The sequence below is a fragment of the Dasypus novemcinctus genome, chromosome 3, assembly GCF_030445035.2.
Source record: "Dasypus novemcinctus isolate mDasNov1 chromosome 3, mDasNov1.1.hap2, whole genome shotgun sequence".
In the NCBI taxonomy this organism is placed as follows: domain Eukaryota; kingdom Metazoa; phylum Chordata; class Mammalia; order Cingulata; family Dasypodidae; genus Dasypus; species Dasypus novemcinctus.
In genome coordinates, this window is record NC_080675.1 from 35,529,013 (window position 1) to 35,545,670 (window position 16,658).

The 16,658-nt window shown below is 35.6% G+C and overlaps 2 protein-coding genes across 4 annotated transcripts in view; both read left to right on the forward strand.

Moving 5' to 3' along the window:
- HEATR4 (HEAT repeat containing 4) overlaps positions 1-4,942 on the forward strand; it is a 216,331-nt gene extending 211,389 nt beyond the window's left edge. The window contains exons 21-23 of the mRNA XM_071213803.1: positions 259-343; positions 3,942-3,997; positions 4,790-4,942. The gene's annotated coding sequence lies outside the window, so the exon portion shown is untranslated. The remainder of the gene's footprint in view (positions 1-258; positions 344-3,941; positions 3,998-4,789) is intronic.
- The window catches only part of NUMB (NUMB endocytic adaptor protein), a 231,673-nt gene that overhangs the window by 133,377 nt on the left and 81,638 nt on the right, over positions 1-16,658 (forward strand). The gene's annotated exons all lie outside the window — the stretch shown is intronic.

Here is a 16,658-nt window from a genome sequence, read left to right on the forward strand (position 1 = left end):
GAGTTGTTATGTATTAGAAAAGATTAAGGTTTTACATTAGTGTGTGGGTATTAAAGTTGCGGCAGTGATTTGAAATAGTCATCTTTGTTATACCATTGTAATAAAGTCCTGTTTTTCTGGGGCCAATAGAGAACCTCCTTCTCTTTTTATTTTGTGTACCTGTGTCTTGTTTGGACTTGATATAACAGTGTAATAATGCAGCAATAATTATGTTACTGACAACAACTTTATGAGGTATTTATTATTCTCATTTTACAGATGAGGAAACTGAGGCTTGGTGAAGTTACGAAACTTGTCCAAAGTCACACAGCTTGTAAAGGGCACAGTCAACATTCAGAGCCAGGTCTGTCCAACTTTGAAACTTTTAATCATGGCCGTGAAACTTTGAAATAGCTGTGAAGTATCAATTTATGATAATTTGTTTCTTTACTAATTTTGCTTAACTGTTATTTAACCTTAATTAATGATGCTTTTTAAGGGTGGCTTTTTTGGTCCTTCATAATAATTTTATGTGTCTTTTAAATATTATGAAATGAAATATAGTATAGTAATTAAGGATCTGGGCTCTGGAGCCAGACTACCTCAGTATGAATCCTAGTTCTCCACTTACTTGTTGTGTGACATTGGGAAAGTTACTTTTCTGTACCTCAGTTTTCCTATGTGTAATAGGATTATAGATAGGGTGATTGTGAAGATTAAATGATTTAATATGTACAAAACATTTATAACAGTGCCTGGCACATAGTAAACATTTAATTAGTGTCAGCTATAATTATTAGTATTATCTTCTCCTAATAACCAGTAAATCAAATGACCAATATTTCCAATTCTGTGCTAGGAAATTTGAATAAAGAAAAGTTCAGACAGCAGTGTAACATATCATAAAACTTGGATAAACCAATATTAAATTTGGATAAGTTAGAGGTAAAGGGAATCATAAAACATCTAATTAAGTTTCGCTCTACTGTAAAGCAAACTGGGCAACTGCTTATTCACACATGTACGAAGTCTTGCATATATAAGAACCACACATAGGTCCACTAAAAATATCCTTTCAGCCTTTTATTATTATTCCCCTTGTCAGCACAACCTGTATTCAGAATAAATGTCTCATTTTCAGGCGACTTTTAAGGAGACATTGTTTTGGCAATGTTGACAGATAATTTTCAAGAACCACAAACCTTACATATTATGTAAAATGTTAGCAACATTTCACCACTTGCAGGCTTGGTTATCAGATCTTACACTATTGTGAATGTGCATTACCGCCTGACCCCTGAATCATTGCACATTCAACTAGTCAGAACTCATCCATGCATTCATCATATTCTCTTTACACATACTTGTTTATTGCAGCTATTATAATTTTAAAGTGTTCCACCAACTATTGCTATAACTTAAAGTAAAATACCTGTGATTAGTAACTAATAGTAAGTTTATACCAATTGCAAAAATATCTTTGAGTGGGAACTAACTTGAGTAAAGATAATGCAGAAATTCAAAAGCCATTTAAATAAATTTAAATAAAGAATACCTTACATTTGAGCCCAAGATCTCTGTAGTTTTTAATCTATGCATGCATTTAATTTATTTATTAGGCATGTTCTTTAATGAAATTTTTATAGTAAACACTTTTTTTTTTAAAATATGAAATTGTCTATGTTTCACCCTTATTTTTGGCAGATATTTGGTTAATTATAGAATTATGAGGTTGCAGTTACTTTTTTTAGCCCTTGAAAGAAATGATTCCAGTCTCTTATTTTTTTGTTGTTGTTGTTGCTATTGATAAATCAGCTGTCTAATAGTTCTTTTGAGTGACTTTTTTTTTTTTAATTAACTCTCTTTTGAACTCTTTGTATTTCTGAAATTTCATATGCTATGGCTGGACATAGATTTATTTTTATTTATTCTATGAGATTTTGAATTTGAGTGGGATTTTGACTGTGAACTGCTTATTTTTTCACTGGAAAAATTATTTGTAGGTATTTTTTGAGCTCCCAGATGAGAGAGAGTATATTGCTTCAAGAGGAGTTGCCTCTGTTTTTTCTTTTATTCAGGTTCTTCAAGGCATTAAAATTTTAGGGACTTTAAATTCTCCCTTGAGGTATTTTGAACCGTGGAAATGGTATGCATTGAGGTTGCAAATATGTATATGGCTTGGTTGAGGTTACAATCTCTTGAGAATCCTTGATGTATTCTGCAATAGGAATGCAAATTTCCTTGAAATCCTTGGGAGTGACATGTAGGGATGAGCTGGGTTTAATTCTGGTTCATTCTTTGAGGATGAAACCTTTTTGGTGTCCCAACTTTAAGGGGAAGGGTATCTTATGTATTAGATTTTCCCTGTTGGGTGGGCCCTGAATTTTGACTTGTATTCTCTCCAAAGAAACCATCAAAACTGAGGCTCAAGTTTGTAACTTAGGCACATGTCTGCAGGACAGAAGCGATTTCATTATGCCATTTACCTCCCTGGGTATTGCGCTAGTAATTCCTTAATTTTGTCTCTCACTTCTAGTTTTCTTTGGGAGAACTGGGTGAATAATCTAGCCTGATGCTACTGGGAGTAGAATCTTATTCCAATTGCTTTGATTTTTCTTTTTTCCTTTTTATGATTTCTTAAGATTTATGCTTACGTCATCAATTCTTAGGCTTATTTTCTAATAAAGCATTTTAAGTTGTAAATTTATTTAAAATTTTCTATTATGATTGCCTCTTTAAACTATGACCATTTAGAAGTGTGATTTTAAGTTTGCAAATATACAGAATTTAAAAGATGTAGCCTTTTATTATTATTAACTGACCTATTCAAGAAAAAATCTTCAAGTTGAATTACAAAACATGATTCAACTATGTCGTTTATAAAGAGACACACTTAAAATAATTCAGAAAAGCTAAAAATAAAAGGTTCGACAAAGTTATATAAGGCAAATGAAAACAATAAGAGAGAGGGGACAATAGAGGAAATAGAAATAAATGCTAATTGGTAGTTTATACTAATTAGTCCAGGTCAGGTATAAATAGTCTTGGAGCAAGGTTCTGATGGAAGAGATGAACTGGAATGGACAGATTTGAGATATATATTGGAAGTCTTTTTTTGATGGCTTCGATAAGAGGGATGAGGGGAAAGGGACCAGATTAGAGGCGTTTAAAGAGTTGAAGCTGTTTGTGTAGATAATTTGTGATGATACTTGTCAGTAAAAGGGAGCAGAGCTGTTTTTAACCTCCTTATTTATGTAAGTTTTCCAGTGGCATTTCTTTCTCTCTTTTAAATTCTTGGAACTAAATATATTTTTATTCTAGTCTGCCTCTCCATATTCCAGCACCTTTTTCTCATCCCACATTTGACAGATGCTTAGAGGAGGAAAGTCAGTGTGAAAAGTAGGCTAGCATTCTCAGCAATTCTGCCCTTTTCATCAAGATGTTCCTTGCTAAATCAGTCCTTGCTAAATCAGAGCAATATCATTTTGTTCTGTGAATTAAGGTTTGATCCTTGAAGTAACACTGTCTTAATGAAGCCAGTAGGTGTGCTCTGGGGTTAGGGGTGATGGTCCACATGTATTTTTATCTGTAAAATATTTCATGCCTTAAAAGTTAAGTAAGGCTGAATTGTAAATTCAGCTCATCAATTATTTTCCAACTGACTGGAAGTAACCAACTTAAAAATGAAATTTGGTTTTGTAAAGTAAAGAAAATCTCTCAGAAAAGATAGCCCTTTTTAAAAAAAAAAGTTTCTTAAAGAAATTCAGATTCAGCTTTCTAAAAACTTTTTTAATTTGTTTTTTTAATTAGAGAAGTTGGCGGGGGGGGGGCGGGATTTACAGAAAAACCATGCATAAAACACAGGGTAGGTTCAGCTTTTGAAACCACCTTGACTGCAGTCTTATGTAAGCAGAGTCCTTCCCCATTTTATAAAATTGTAATTTTCCATTATTTTCTTTAAGGAGTGAAAATTAGAGAATCCATGTATCGAAACAAAAGAAGGAATTTTGTGGACAAAGTGAGTGGGAAAATTATAAGGCAGAAACGTAGAATTAAAGTCAGATAATGTATAAGGATCATGGACTACTGTTTAAACAGTGGTTCCTATTTTGGGGGGTTGGGGTAGGTTCAGAATCCTTTGAGATTTTAATGTAAGTTAAAGATTCTGGCCCCATAAAGTACATAGACAAAAAAAACATATACATTCCTATTTATACACAATCTTAGGGGGTTGCCTTTCCATGAATACCTTTCCATGAGTATGTTTATAAGTTAACTTTTGTTTTTTCACAAAACTGATTATGAACTTTTAAGATGAATTTTATTAGTCTTGTAAGTTAAGTATAGAACATATTTATTTAGCTGTTGGTGATAAAACCATCCTTTGTTGCTGTTCATTTGGCTCAGTGCCTAGGTGGAACATTGAACCAGTGATATAATTTAATAAGTTGTAAATTGTTTCCTGTTATTTAATTTATTCCAGTTAGACCAGTATCTAATGTAATCCAGAATTCTTAGGATTCATTGATTGAGCAGGAGATGACTAGATGACCTACCTCTAACTCCTTCAGCCATGCTGAGAGTCTAAGATTCCTTACATTTTTTTCATTTACTTAACTTGATCAAATAAAGAATTCTTTCTTCACTCTAAATCTTGAGAGAAAACCCGACATCCTAAGAAATAGTAGAAATCAAAGAAAGTACAAAAACATGCTTTTGGTGTAATATTTTATCACTGTCATGATGATTTAATTTGGTATTTCAGCTTAGATTCTGGTGCGTGAACAAATGGTTTTTTTTTTTCTTTCAGATGGACAGTCAGTGCATTTTTTTTCCTTGAAACTTTCCCTATTTAATTCTGGAATAGAAGAGTGACAAAGAAGAGTATAGTAGAATTGTATATATTCACATTCAACTGTGTGTGTTCAGAAAAGAGTAAAATAAAAGTGAGGATTAAAGTATAGGTGATTCTGTCTGCCTTTTACTCAGTAAATTTCTGCCCTGTACTGTTATGTGCCTCCAATTGTCTGAGTATGCTATGTGGTTCTAGGTCAAATCGATATTTTTTTGCAACATAGTCCCTAAACACAAATCAGTTTCTACTTCATTTGTGTTCTTAAAGAAGAACAAACTGTTCATTACTAGGAAGAAAAATATGTTTGAGTTGGATCTATTGCAGGATTGTACAGCAGTGTAGTTTATGGATGGTTTCAGGTATTCTTAAGTATAATTTTGAATTTATGTAATTTTTTTAACTTCATTGCTACCTTTGGGACATAACCCCTTCGTGAGCTGCAATTATCCAGAAAAAGGACATTTGACTAGTTTAAGGTAATTTAAGTGTACTTTTTTTCCTTCAGATGTTCAAAATGGTTCCTATGATTTTATATTATAGTTTATATGTCATTACATTTGGATCCAACTAATCCTGATGTAAAAATTGGAATAATTTTACCATTTTGGCTAACTACTTGGTCCTTTAAAAAAACAAACAGGGAAACAATCTTTAGGTTCAGGGTGAAGCTTCCTGAGAGTGTTTTGTATATCCTAGTTATATCAAATATATACTTTAGTTTTTTTTAATCTCCTTATAATGAATTTTCTGAAGCTGTGTCTTATCCAGTATCATTTATAACTCATCCTTGAGAGTGACCTAAAGTTAGGGTATTGTGATTATAGAACTGAGAAAAGCAAGCAAGCATAACTGAGGGGAAAAGGAAATTCTAGGAAGAAAAACCATCATAACAATGAGTTGTGGTTCTGTAATGGTCCTTGAAAAGCTTGTGGTTCATCCCAGATTGGACTGGACAGACTTAATTTCAAAAATTTTTTCTTTTTAATAAGAGTTTTAAATTTATAAACTAAATGTGATTGTTTATTTTACCTTTTGTTAGACATCTCATAATTATGTATATATTTATAGTTATATACTTTACATTCCTATACTTCGCTCCAGGAAAATTTTAGGTGGCTTACTTTCTACCAGACTAAAATTATGAAGTAGTTGATTTTTACAAAAGAATATATGTAGCCCTGAATAGAAAAAACTACCTTGAAAAAGAAGAACAAAGTTGGAGGACACAGACTTCCTGATTTCAAAACTTATTGCAAAACTACAGTAATAAAAAAAACTGTGGTATTTGCACAAGAACAGACATAGAGACTAATGGAATAGAACTAAGAGTTCAGAAACAGACCCACACATGTATGTCCAGGTGATTCTTGATGAGGGTGTCAAGTCTGTTCAGTGGAGAAAGAATAGTTTCTCCAACAAATGGTGCTGGGAAAACTGGGTATTTAAATGCAAAAGAAAACTATAAAACTCCTAGAAGAAAACATAAGGGAATATCTTCAGGACCTTTTATTAGGCAATTGATTCTTTTATTGCACAAGCAATAAAAGATAAATTAGATAAATTGGACTTCACCAAAATTTAAAACTTCTGTGCATAAAAGGACATTATCAAGAAAGTGAAAAGACAACCTACAGAATGGGAAAAAAAATATTTGGACACCATATATCTATTAAGGTTTAATATCAAGACTATATAAAGAACTCCTATAACTTAACAGCAAAAAGACAACCTATTTTAAAAATGAGTGAAGGGAGGTAGATGTGGCTCAAGCGATTGGGCTCCCATCTACCATATAGGAGATCCAGGGTTTGGTTCCTGGAGCCTGCTGGTGAAGGCAAGTTGGCCCACGTTGTGAACTTGCCTGAGCAAAGAGCTGGCCCATGCTCGGTGTGCTGACCTGCATGGCATGCTGGTCTGCACAGGAGTGCTGGCCTGTGTGGAGAGCTGGTATAGCAAGATGACACAACAAAAAGAGACACAGGAGAGACAATAAAAGACGCAGCAGACCAGGGAGCTGAAGTGGCACAGGAGATTGAGCGCCTCTCTCCCACTTTGGAAGGTCTTAGGATCAGTTCCTAGTGCCACCTAAAGAGAAGACAAGCAGACACAGAAGAATACACAGCAAATGGACACAGAAAGCAGACAGCAAGCACAAAACAATGGCAGGGGTGGGAAAGGGGAAGAAATAAATAAATCTTTAAAAAAAAATGGTTAAAGGACTTGAGTAGATATTTCTCCAAATAAGATATGCTAATAGCCAATAAGCACATGAAAATATGATCAACATCATTAGCCATTAGGTAAATGTTAATCAAAACCACAATGAGATATTACCTCACAGCCACTAGAGTGACTGTTATTTTAAAAATGGAAAAGAACAACTGTTGGCAAGGATATTGAGAAACAGGAACTTTCATACATTGTCATTGTAAATGTAAAATGGTGCAGCCCCTGGAGGAAATAATTTAATGGTTCCTCAGAAAGTTAAACATAGAATTAACATATAACCCAGCAATTCCACTTTTAAATATATACCCCAAAGAATTGAAAGCAGAGACTCAAACAGATATTTGTACACCAATGTTCATAGCAGCATTGTTCACATTAGCCAAAAGGGAAAGCTACCTGAGTGTCCATGGATGGGTGAATGGATAAACAAAATGTGGTATATACATAAATGAAATATTATTTAGCCATTAAAAGAAATGAACTTCTCATACATGCTGCCACATGGGTGAACCTTGAAGGCATCATGTTGTGTGAAAGAAGCCAGATACAAAAGGACAAATATTGTGTGATTTCTTTTATATGAAATAGCTAGAATATGCAAATACATAGAGACAGAAAGTCGATTATAAGTCATCAAGGGTAGAGCAGGAGTGGGTGGAGGAATGGGGAATTAATACTTAATGGGTGCAGAGTTTCTGTTTGGAGTGATGAAAAGATTTTAGTAATGGATGGTGCCAGTGTTGGCACAATATTATTTCAAGTACACAACTGTGTTAATGGAAAGTTAAAATGGGAAGTTTTATGTTATATATATGATATCACAATAAAAATTTTTGTTAATTTGGTCTCTATCAGTATATAATGAATGACCTTTGTCCCTTGTATTAGTTTTTTGACTTGATGTCTGTTTGTTTTTTTGTATTTGTATGGCTGTACCAGCTCTCTTTTGGTTGCTCTTTGCATGGTAGATTTTTTTTCATCTTTTCACTTGCAATCTACTTGCTCCTTGTGTTCATTCTTTGTCTGCTCCCTGTGTCTGCTAGTTGTTTATGTTCTTTAGGAGGCACCGGGAACTGAACCCGGGATGCGGGATCCCAACTGCTTGAACCACATTCACTCCCCTACTTGTGTCTTTAAAAATAAGGTGAATCCATTTTAAACAGCATATAGTTTGGTCATGCTGTTTTATCCATTCTACCAATCTCTGCCTTTTAACTGGAGAGTTTAATCCATTTATGTTTAAAGTAATTACTGAGAATGCAGTATTTTCTTCTGCCATTTTGCTATTTGGTCTTTGTAAATCTTATATCTCTTTTGCCCCTCAATTCTTTATTTAATGCCTGTTTTCATATTTATTAGATTTTAAAAACTGTACCATTTTAAGTCCCTGCTCATTTTTTTCTTAATATATATATATATATATATATTTAAAAGATTTATTTATTTATTTCTCTCCCCTTCCACCCCTACCCCAGTTGTCTGTTCTCTGTGTCTATTTGCTGCGTCGTCTTTGTCCACTTCTGTTGTTGTCAGTGGCACGGCATGGGAATCTGTGTTTCTTTTTGCTGTGTCATCTTGTTGTGTCATCTCTCAGTGTGGGTAGTGCCATTCTTAGGCAGGCTGCACTTTCTTTGGCACTGGGTGGCTCTCTTTACGGGGCGCACTCCTTGCACATGGGGCTCCCCTACACGGGGGACAGCCCTGCGTGGCACAGCACTCCTTGTGCGCATCAACACTGCGCATGGGCCTCCCATGTTGTAGACGGATGCCCTAACCCTTGGGCCAAGTCCGCTTCCCTTTATATATTTTTCTTATATTTTCTTTGTGGTTACTGGGCCTCTTAAATTTAACATCTAAATCTATAATGATGATGTCTGATTTGATACTATTTTAGTTTGCTAAGGTACTGAAGGCAATATACCAGAAATGGATTGGGTTTTACAATGGAGATTTATTAGCTTATAAACTTAGAGTTCTGAGGCATTGAAAATGTCCAAGCAAGACATCATCAGGTGATGCTTTCTCCCCATAGACCCCATAGACCATGATCCTGGACTGCTTTGCCATATGGCAAGACACATAGTGGCATCTGCTAGTCTCTCCCTTCTCTTCTAGGTTTTGTTGCTTTCAGCTTATAGGTTTTGGGGCCAAGTTCTCTCTCAGTTTCTGTTGGTTTCTCTCTGTCTCTCTCCATATTCATTCCATTTATAAAGGACTCCAGTAGCAGGATTAAAAACCTACCCTGGGCCACATCTTACTGAAATAACCTGATCAAAAGTTCCCACATACAATAGGTATACATCCACAGGAATGGATTAGCTTTAAAAACTTGATCTTATGGGATCCATCTAGCTTCAAACTGTCACACCAACTTAACTTCAATAGCATACAGATACGCTCGTCCTGTAACCCTCTGTCCCTCTACCTTCTTGTTGTACTTGTTAAAAATTATATCTTTATATACTGTATTATAAAAACAAAGATTTATCATTACTTCTTATGCCCTTGCATTTTAGAACCAGTAATAGTAAAAAGTGGAATTACATACCCAAAAATACAACACAATAGTACTGACATTTTAAATTACCCATATGGTTACCTTAAGGTCTTTATTTCTTTGTGCTCCTTCGATCTTAGATAAAAATTATGTGGGAAAACATTAGGAGATGAGATTGGAAATGGTTCAGTTTGAGTTGTAGAGACATTTGAATGCCAAAGTGAAAAATTAGTCTTCAGTATCCATAACAGCTTTTTAACATGATAAAGAATGAATTTTAGGAATATTAATTTGGCATACCTATGCAAAAAAGATAGGAAGAAAGAGTACTTGAAGTATAGGGATTTTGCAGAGGTTTACCTATGAGGTGATATTTCAGCCAGGGTAATAGGAATAGAAAGGAATCGCTGAATGCCAGATATATTGTTACTCTCATTTAATAGCACGAGTTTATGGACTGGATCTAGAGGAATGATGGAGAGGTATCAGAAACCTTAGGGTTTGCTGTTGTCCTTTTATAGCTTTGATGGATATAAATGTGTTACATAGAAATAGGACAGTTAGAAAAAGCTCACATTAAAGGAAAAGATAAATTTGGTTTGGAGACAACATTGAGTTTGAGTTTGGAAGTGGTAGACTAGAATTCACAAAACAGCTAGATATATAGATATGGTAATTATTTGATCTAGTTTCAATACTGGAAAATTTGAACTCTGGGAAATTACATATAAAAAAGAAAGCTTATATGCTTACACTTAATTGAATTTTAACCCATTGAAAAAATTCAGCTCAATATATATCTGTGAATTCCAAGAAGGAGAAATAATTAAAGCTTACCATAAACTGTAAACTAAAGTATTGACAGGGATTTTTTCAGTTTGTTAATATGATGGATTACATTGGTTGATTTTTCTAATGTTAATCAATCCTGCATCCCTAAGGAAAAAAGTAAAAAATGTGGTAATGATACATTACCCTCTTTGTTTATTGTTTGATTTCATTTGCTTAAATTTTGTTTAGAATATTTACATGTATGTTCGCAAAAGATACTGGTCTGTACCTTACTTTTTAAAATAATGTCTTTGGTTTTAGTATCAGGGAAATGGTGGCCTCATAGAATGAATTGAAAAGTATTCCCTTCTCAGTTTTTTTTGAAGAGCTTGTATAGAATTGGTATTAATTCTTCTTTAAATGTTTAGTAGAATCCACCAGTGAATCCATCTGGCCCAGATTCTTCCTTATAGGGAAAACTGTTAACTACAAATTTAATTTCATTAATAGATAAAGAACTATTCAGGTTATGTATTTCTTCTTGCATATGCTGTGGTAGTTTGAGACTGAATAAATTTTTCCATTTCATCTGAATTGTCAAATTTATTGGCATAAATTTTTTCGTACATCTTTCATATTCCTGATAATGGTTTCATTAATTTTTTTTCTAGTTTTTTCTTCTGTTTCATTGCTTTCTTCTCTTGATCTCTCCTATTTCCTTTTTTCCTGCTTACTTTGAATTTAATTGTCCTTTTAGTTTCTGTAATTGGAAGCTGAGGTCATTGATTTAATACCTTTCTTTTTTTATTATAATAAAGGCATTTAGAGCAGGGTTTCTCAAGAGCGACACTATTGGCATTTTGGGTTGGATAATTATTGTGGAAGCTGTCATGTGCATTGCAGTGATTTTAGCAGCATCCCTGGCCTCTAACCATTAAATGGCAGTGGCACCCCATCTATACCCACTAATTGTGACATTGCCAAATGCCCTCTGTTGGCAAAATTGCCCCTGATTTTAAACCACTGGTTTAGTGTTATAAATTTCAAATAGTGAAAATTACTTTTGTGGGATCACATGAAATTTGATATGTTGTATTTTTATTTTCAATAAGTTTTAAATACCTCCTAATTTCACTTTTGACTTCTTCTTTGACCAATGGGTTATTTAGAAATGATTTAATTTCCAAATATTTGGCAAGTTAATTCATTTGCATTCAGAGAACATGCTTTATGTGACTTGAATCCTTTTAAATTTGGGACTACATGATTGCTCAGGATATAGTCTATCCTGATAAATTTTCCATGTGTACTTGTGAAGAACTTGTATTCTGTTGTTATTAGGTAAAGTGTTTTATAAATGTCAGTAAAATCATTGGTTGATAGTGTTGTTCAAGTCTTGCTGCATCCTTGATGATTTTCTGCCTTCTTATTTATTCTATTAATTATTGAGAGGGGTATTGAAATCTCCAAATATAGTTGTTTGTATTTCTCTTTCTCTTTGCAGCTCTATTAGTTGTGTTTTGTTTTTGAGGTACCAGGGCTGGGGATTGAACCTGGGACCTCATATGTGGGAAGCCAGCACTCAACCACTGAGCCCCATTGGCTCCCCTGAATTGTTTTTTTGTGTGTTTGCTTGTTGTTTGTTTGTTTGTTTTTGTTTTTAGAAGGTACTGGGACCCGAACCCAACACCTTCCGTGTGAGAAGCAGGCTCTCTACTGCTTGAGCCATATCTGCTTCCCGCTCTATCAGTTTTTGCTTTATGTGTTTTGAAACTCTGTTGTTAGGTACATACATTTTAGGATTGTTATATCCTTTTGATTCCTCAAATCTTTTATCATTATGAAATGATCTTCTTTATCACTGGTAATACTCTTTGTTCTGAATTCTGCTTTGTCTGATAGTAATTATAGCTATTCCAGCTTTTTTTAATTAGTGGTAATGTGATATATAGCTTCCTATCCATTTACTTTTAACCTATTTGTGTCTTTATATTTAAAGTGGGTCTCTTGATGGGAGCATATAGTGGAATCTTGCTTTTTATTCTAACAAATTGCCCAGTTTGTTTTATTATAGAGGAGATAGTGTCACTGCTAGAGGTGTTGTCTCCCCTTACAACAGTTTATTCCTGATCTGACTAGGGGAACATGTGGGGATGGGGACCAGCATTCAGGAACTATATAGTGGGTGGGATGGAGGGCTGGTGGGTACTAGTGTATCCTCCTCACTGTGCCCACCTGACCAGGCAAGGACACGTGAGAGCTGACCAACCTTCTGGGTCTTTGGAGGGAGCTAATAACTGTACCTGAGGGAGATGGGACTTTGGGTGTCTGACTAGCAGTGTCACTGACCAGTGAAAACATTTACTGGCCTTAGTGCCAGCTGTTAACCTATTAATGGGCAGATGTTTACCATGAATTAAAATTTTCATCACTGATGCCACTATATCAGTACACACTAGCTTATTATATGATAATGCGTACCTCAGTTTATCATGTACGACTGTGCTGGGTTTAATTCTGTTGTACTCTATCCCAGTTTCTCTTAGGAAAAAAGAGGGAAGCTAAAGCCAATTTCAAGTAGACGTCACTTAGCCAATAATAAGGCTCATCACAAAAAAAGTTTTATCTCTAATGACTGTATATGGTTTCCCTGACCTCTCCACTGCATTTCAGGCTCAGAAACATTTCCACATGGATGCCCTATAAACAAACTCCTTAAACCTTCAACAAGTATTAAACTGTACTCACCTATCCATTTTGATGAAGCATGAAACCTAGAAGTAATATTTGGATTTCTCCCTCTTACTCATCTTCTATAATCATTTGCCAATTCCTGCTTTTGGCTTTTCCCACAAAGCCCTCCAGAGAATCCTGTTGATCAAACAAAGCTGAGTTTATTAAATTTAATATTGACAAAATCTTAGTAGTGTTTCAAAGAATAAAGTTAGGAAAGAGTATTTTTAGGATTTTGAAGGTTACACCCAAGTGGTTTAATGCAAGTCCTTCACGATGGGAAACTGGTGGGAATGGGCAAATTTTGTGACACAGTATTTATAATTAATAGACATTGCAAGAAAAGGGTCTTGAAGCAATCTGTTATACTGTAAAGAGCTGTTTGTTCTGATGTACAAACTGTGTACCCAGATTAATTAGTTTGCAAGAATTTCCCAAAGCAAACAATGAAACTAATCATTGGTTAATAGTTTTATTGTCCTGGGCAAAATAATTTCTTGAAGGACAGTTAAATCATATTGACTCAATTCTCACTGCTAATCTTACCTTCTAAACTTTTCTTCAGTCCCCCTTTCTCGACCTCTACTATCACTACTGCCATAGTTCAAGCTCTTATCCTAATTTGCCTAGACTGTTAAAAAAAAAAAAAGCCTATGATCTTTCCCCCCTCAGATTTATTTTCCATGCTGCCACCAGAGTAAAGTAATTTTAATTGTGACCATGTCACTAATCTGTTTAACACCTTTTAGTGACTTTCAAGTGCTTATAGGATAAAATCCAGACCCTTGCTTAACTTCTCCAGCCTCTTCTCTACCACTCTTCTTCTTGCATTGCTGCCTAGCATTTGATTTTCTGAGTCTGCTTTTGTTGATGCTGTTTTGTTTACCCGAAATGTCTTTTTCCTTCTAACTCCTACTATGTGTGGTAAATTTCTGTTCTTCCTTCAAAAATTAGCTCAGGTACTATCTTCTTTTCTGAACCTAGACTATGCTTCCAGAGCACACTATATATAGTGCTATTAATACATTTACCGTATTATAGACATTAACCTTTTATGAGGGAAGGGAACCGCCTAAAGGCAAGGAAATTGCCTTATTTAATTTCTTTGTCCACTAGAATTAACTGTGGGGCCTGGCACATAGTAAGTTCTCAAACAGTTTTTAACCAAACAAAACAAATTGGTGAGGAGAAGGAGGGCTTCCCGGATGGTAATGAATTAAGTCGGAGTTAATGTGTTCAAGGCAACATCAATGCATGCAAATGAAGAAACTTGCATAAAAGAGCAAGACATAGAGTCCAACTTGGAAATCATTGTAGTTGGGTGATAGTTTGTATTGACTGATTATTCTTTTTTTTTTTTAGATTTTATTTTTTATTTATTTCTCTCCCCTCCTCCCCCCCCCCCCACTGGTTTTCTGCTCTTTGTGTCCATTCGCTTTGTGTTCTTCTGTAACCACTTCTATCCTTTTCGGCACCATTCTTGGGCAGGCTGCACTTTCTTTCATGCTGGGCAGCTTTCCTTATGGGGTGCACTCCTTGTGCATGAGACTCCCTACGTGGGGAACACCCCTGCGTGGCATGGCACACCTTGCATGCACTGCGCATGGGCCATCTCCACACGGGTCAAGGAGGCCCAGGGTTTGAACTGCGGACCTCCCATGTGGTAGGTGGATGCCCTATCCATTGGGCCAAGTCCACTTCCCTGACTGATTATTCTTGAATCTAAGAGTGATCATATAAATAGAGAAAATATAAATTGAGGATTAATATTTGGGGAATATTCTAAGGGTAGGCGAAAGTAGAGGAGACCCTTGAAAAATTCACAGGAAACAGAGGTGAAGAGGAGTACAGAATTGGGGGGCCCAAGGAGGAAAGAAGTATAAAAAGGAGAGTTGGAATCTTGGTATCAAATTTTGCAAAGCAGGCGGTGGACTTGGCCCAGTGGTTAGGGTGTCCGTCTACCACATGGGAGGTCCACAGTTCAAACCTTGGGCCTCCTTGACCCTTGTGGAGCTGGCCCATGTGCAGTGCTGATGCGAGCAAGGAGTGCCCTGCCACGCAAGGGTGTCCCCCACGTAGGGGAGCCCCATGTGCAAGGAGTGCACCCTGAAAGGAGAGCCGCCCAGCGCGAAAGAAAGTGCAGTTTGCCCAGGAATGACACCACCCACACAGAGAAGTGACACAACAAGACGACACAACAAAAAAGAAACACAGATTCCATGCTGCTGAGAACAACAGAAGCGGACAAAGAAGACGCAGTAAATAGACACAGAGAACAGACAACTGGGGTAGGGGGTGAAGGGGAGAGAAATAAATAAATAAATCTTTTTAAAAAAAATTTTGCAAAACAGTTGAGACTGAGAACTGTAAAAATATTTTCTGAATTTGGTGCTTAAGTTGTATCTAGTGCTCTTTGAAAATTCTAGAATAGGGATTTCTTTTTCTTTAGTTTGTAGGACAATATATATTTGTTCTTTGTCAGTTTCAAAACTTAGAAAGATATATCTTATACCTGTGTTCAGCCAGAATTTTTCCTGAGAGGTGTGATTTTATTTGGGAGTAAAGTTCAACTTTGCTGATGACCAATAGTAAATATTACTTCGAATTACCATTTTTATTTTCTTTCTTATTACGTATTTGTTTGTTCTTTAAATGAAATAATTATATGTGGATTGCTTGAAAGCAGAATTTTTGGTCTCTCCCTTGATGTGTTAATTATTATCTTAAATGTTAGATTGTTTTACAGGCCACTGTTGGTTACACTTTAAGAAATTAAAAACAAGATACTATTAATATAATTCTGTATTTTCGTTTTGCCAAATTTATTTTGGAACTGTTAAGATTTGTCACTAATTTTCAAACATTTTCCACTCATGTAACTCATTCCTTAAACTTTTACACAGAACCCCAAGGTATAAATCAGATAATGTGGAGATCATCTGAAGTTGAGACAGGGACCTGAACCCCTAGTGAGAGTTGTGTCCAGTCTTCCATTTCCCCTAAATAACCTACGGCTCATGCTCCTCCTTCCTAGTGCTAATTGAGGCATAGTTTAAGAATTATTGATATGTACTCTAGTACCCTTTGCAGAAATGCTGATGGTGAACTGTTTTGGGTACTAAAAGTGATAAGATAATATTTAGATTCCAAATTAGTTGACAGTTTCAGCCTATTTTGTTATTGGGAAACAGGATGGTATAACAATAGATAGCTGCCCAGAACCTTATTGGTACTAGAGATATTTAGTCAGGGGTTAAATATCCTCTGGGAAGTTTTCAAAGTGGTTCCTTTGTCAATAGGAGGTTGGACTACTTTTACATCTGCAATCTCTTCCAACCCTTTTTTTTTTTTTAACTTTGCAGCCCATTTTTTATTTAGTATATATGTCACTAAATTCTTCCAACAGGGGTGGAGGACTTGGCCCAGTGGTTAGGGCGTCCGTCTACCACATGGGAGGTCCACGGTTCAAACCCTGGGCCTCCTTGACCCGTATGGAGCTGGCCCATGCGCAGTGCTGATGTGCGCAAGAAGTGCCATGCCACGCAAGGATGTCCCCTGCATAGGGGAGCCCTATGCACAAGGAGTGCGCCCTGT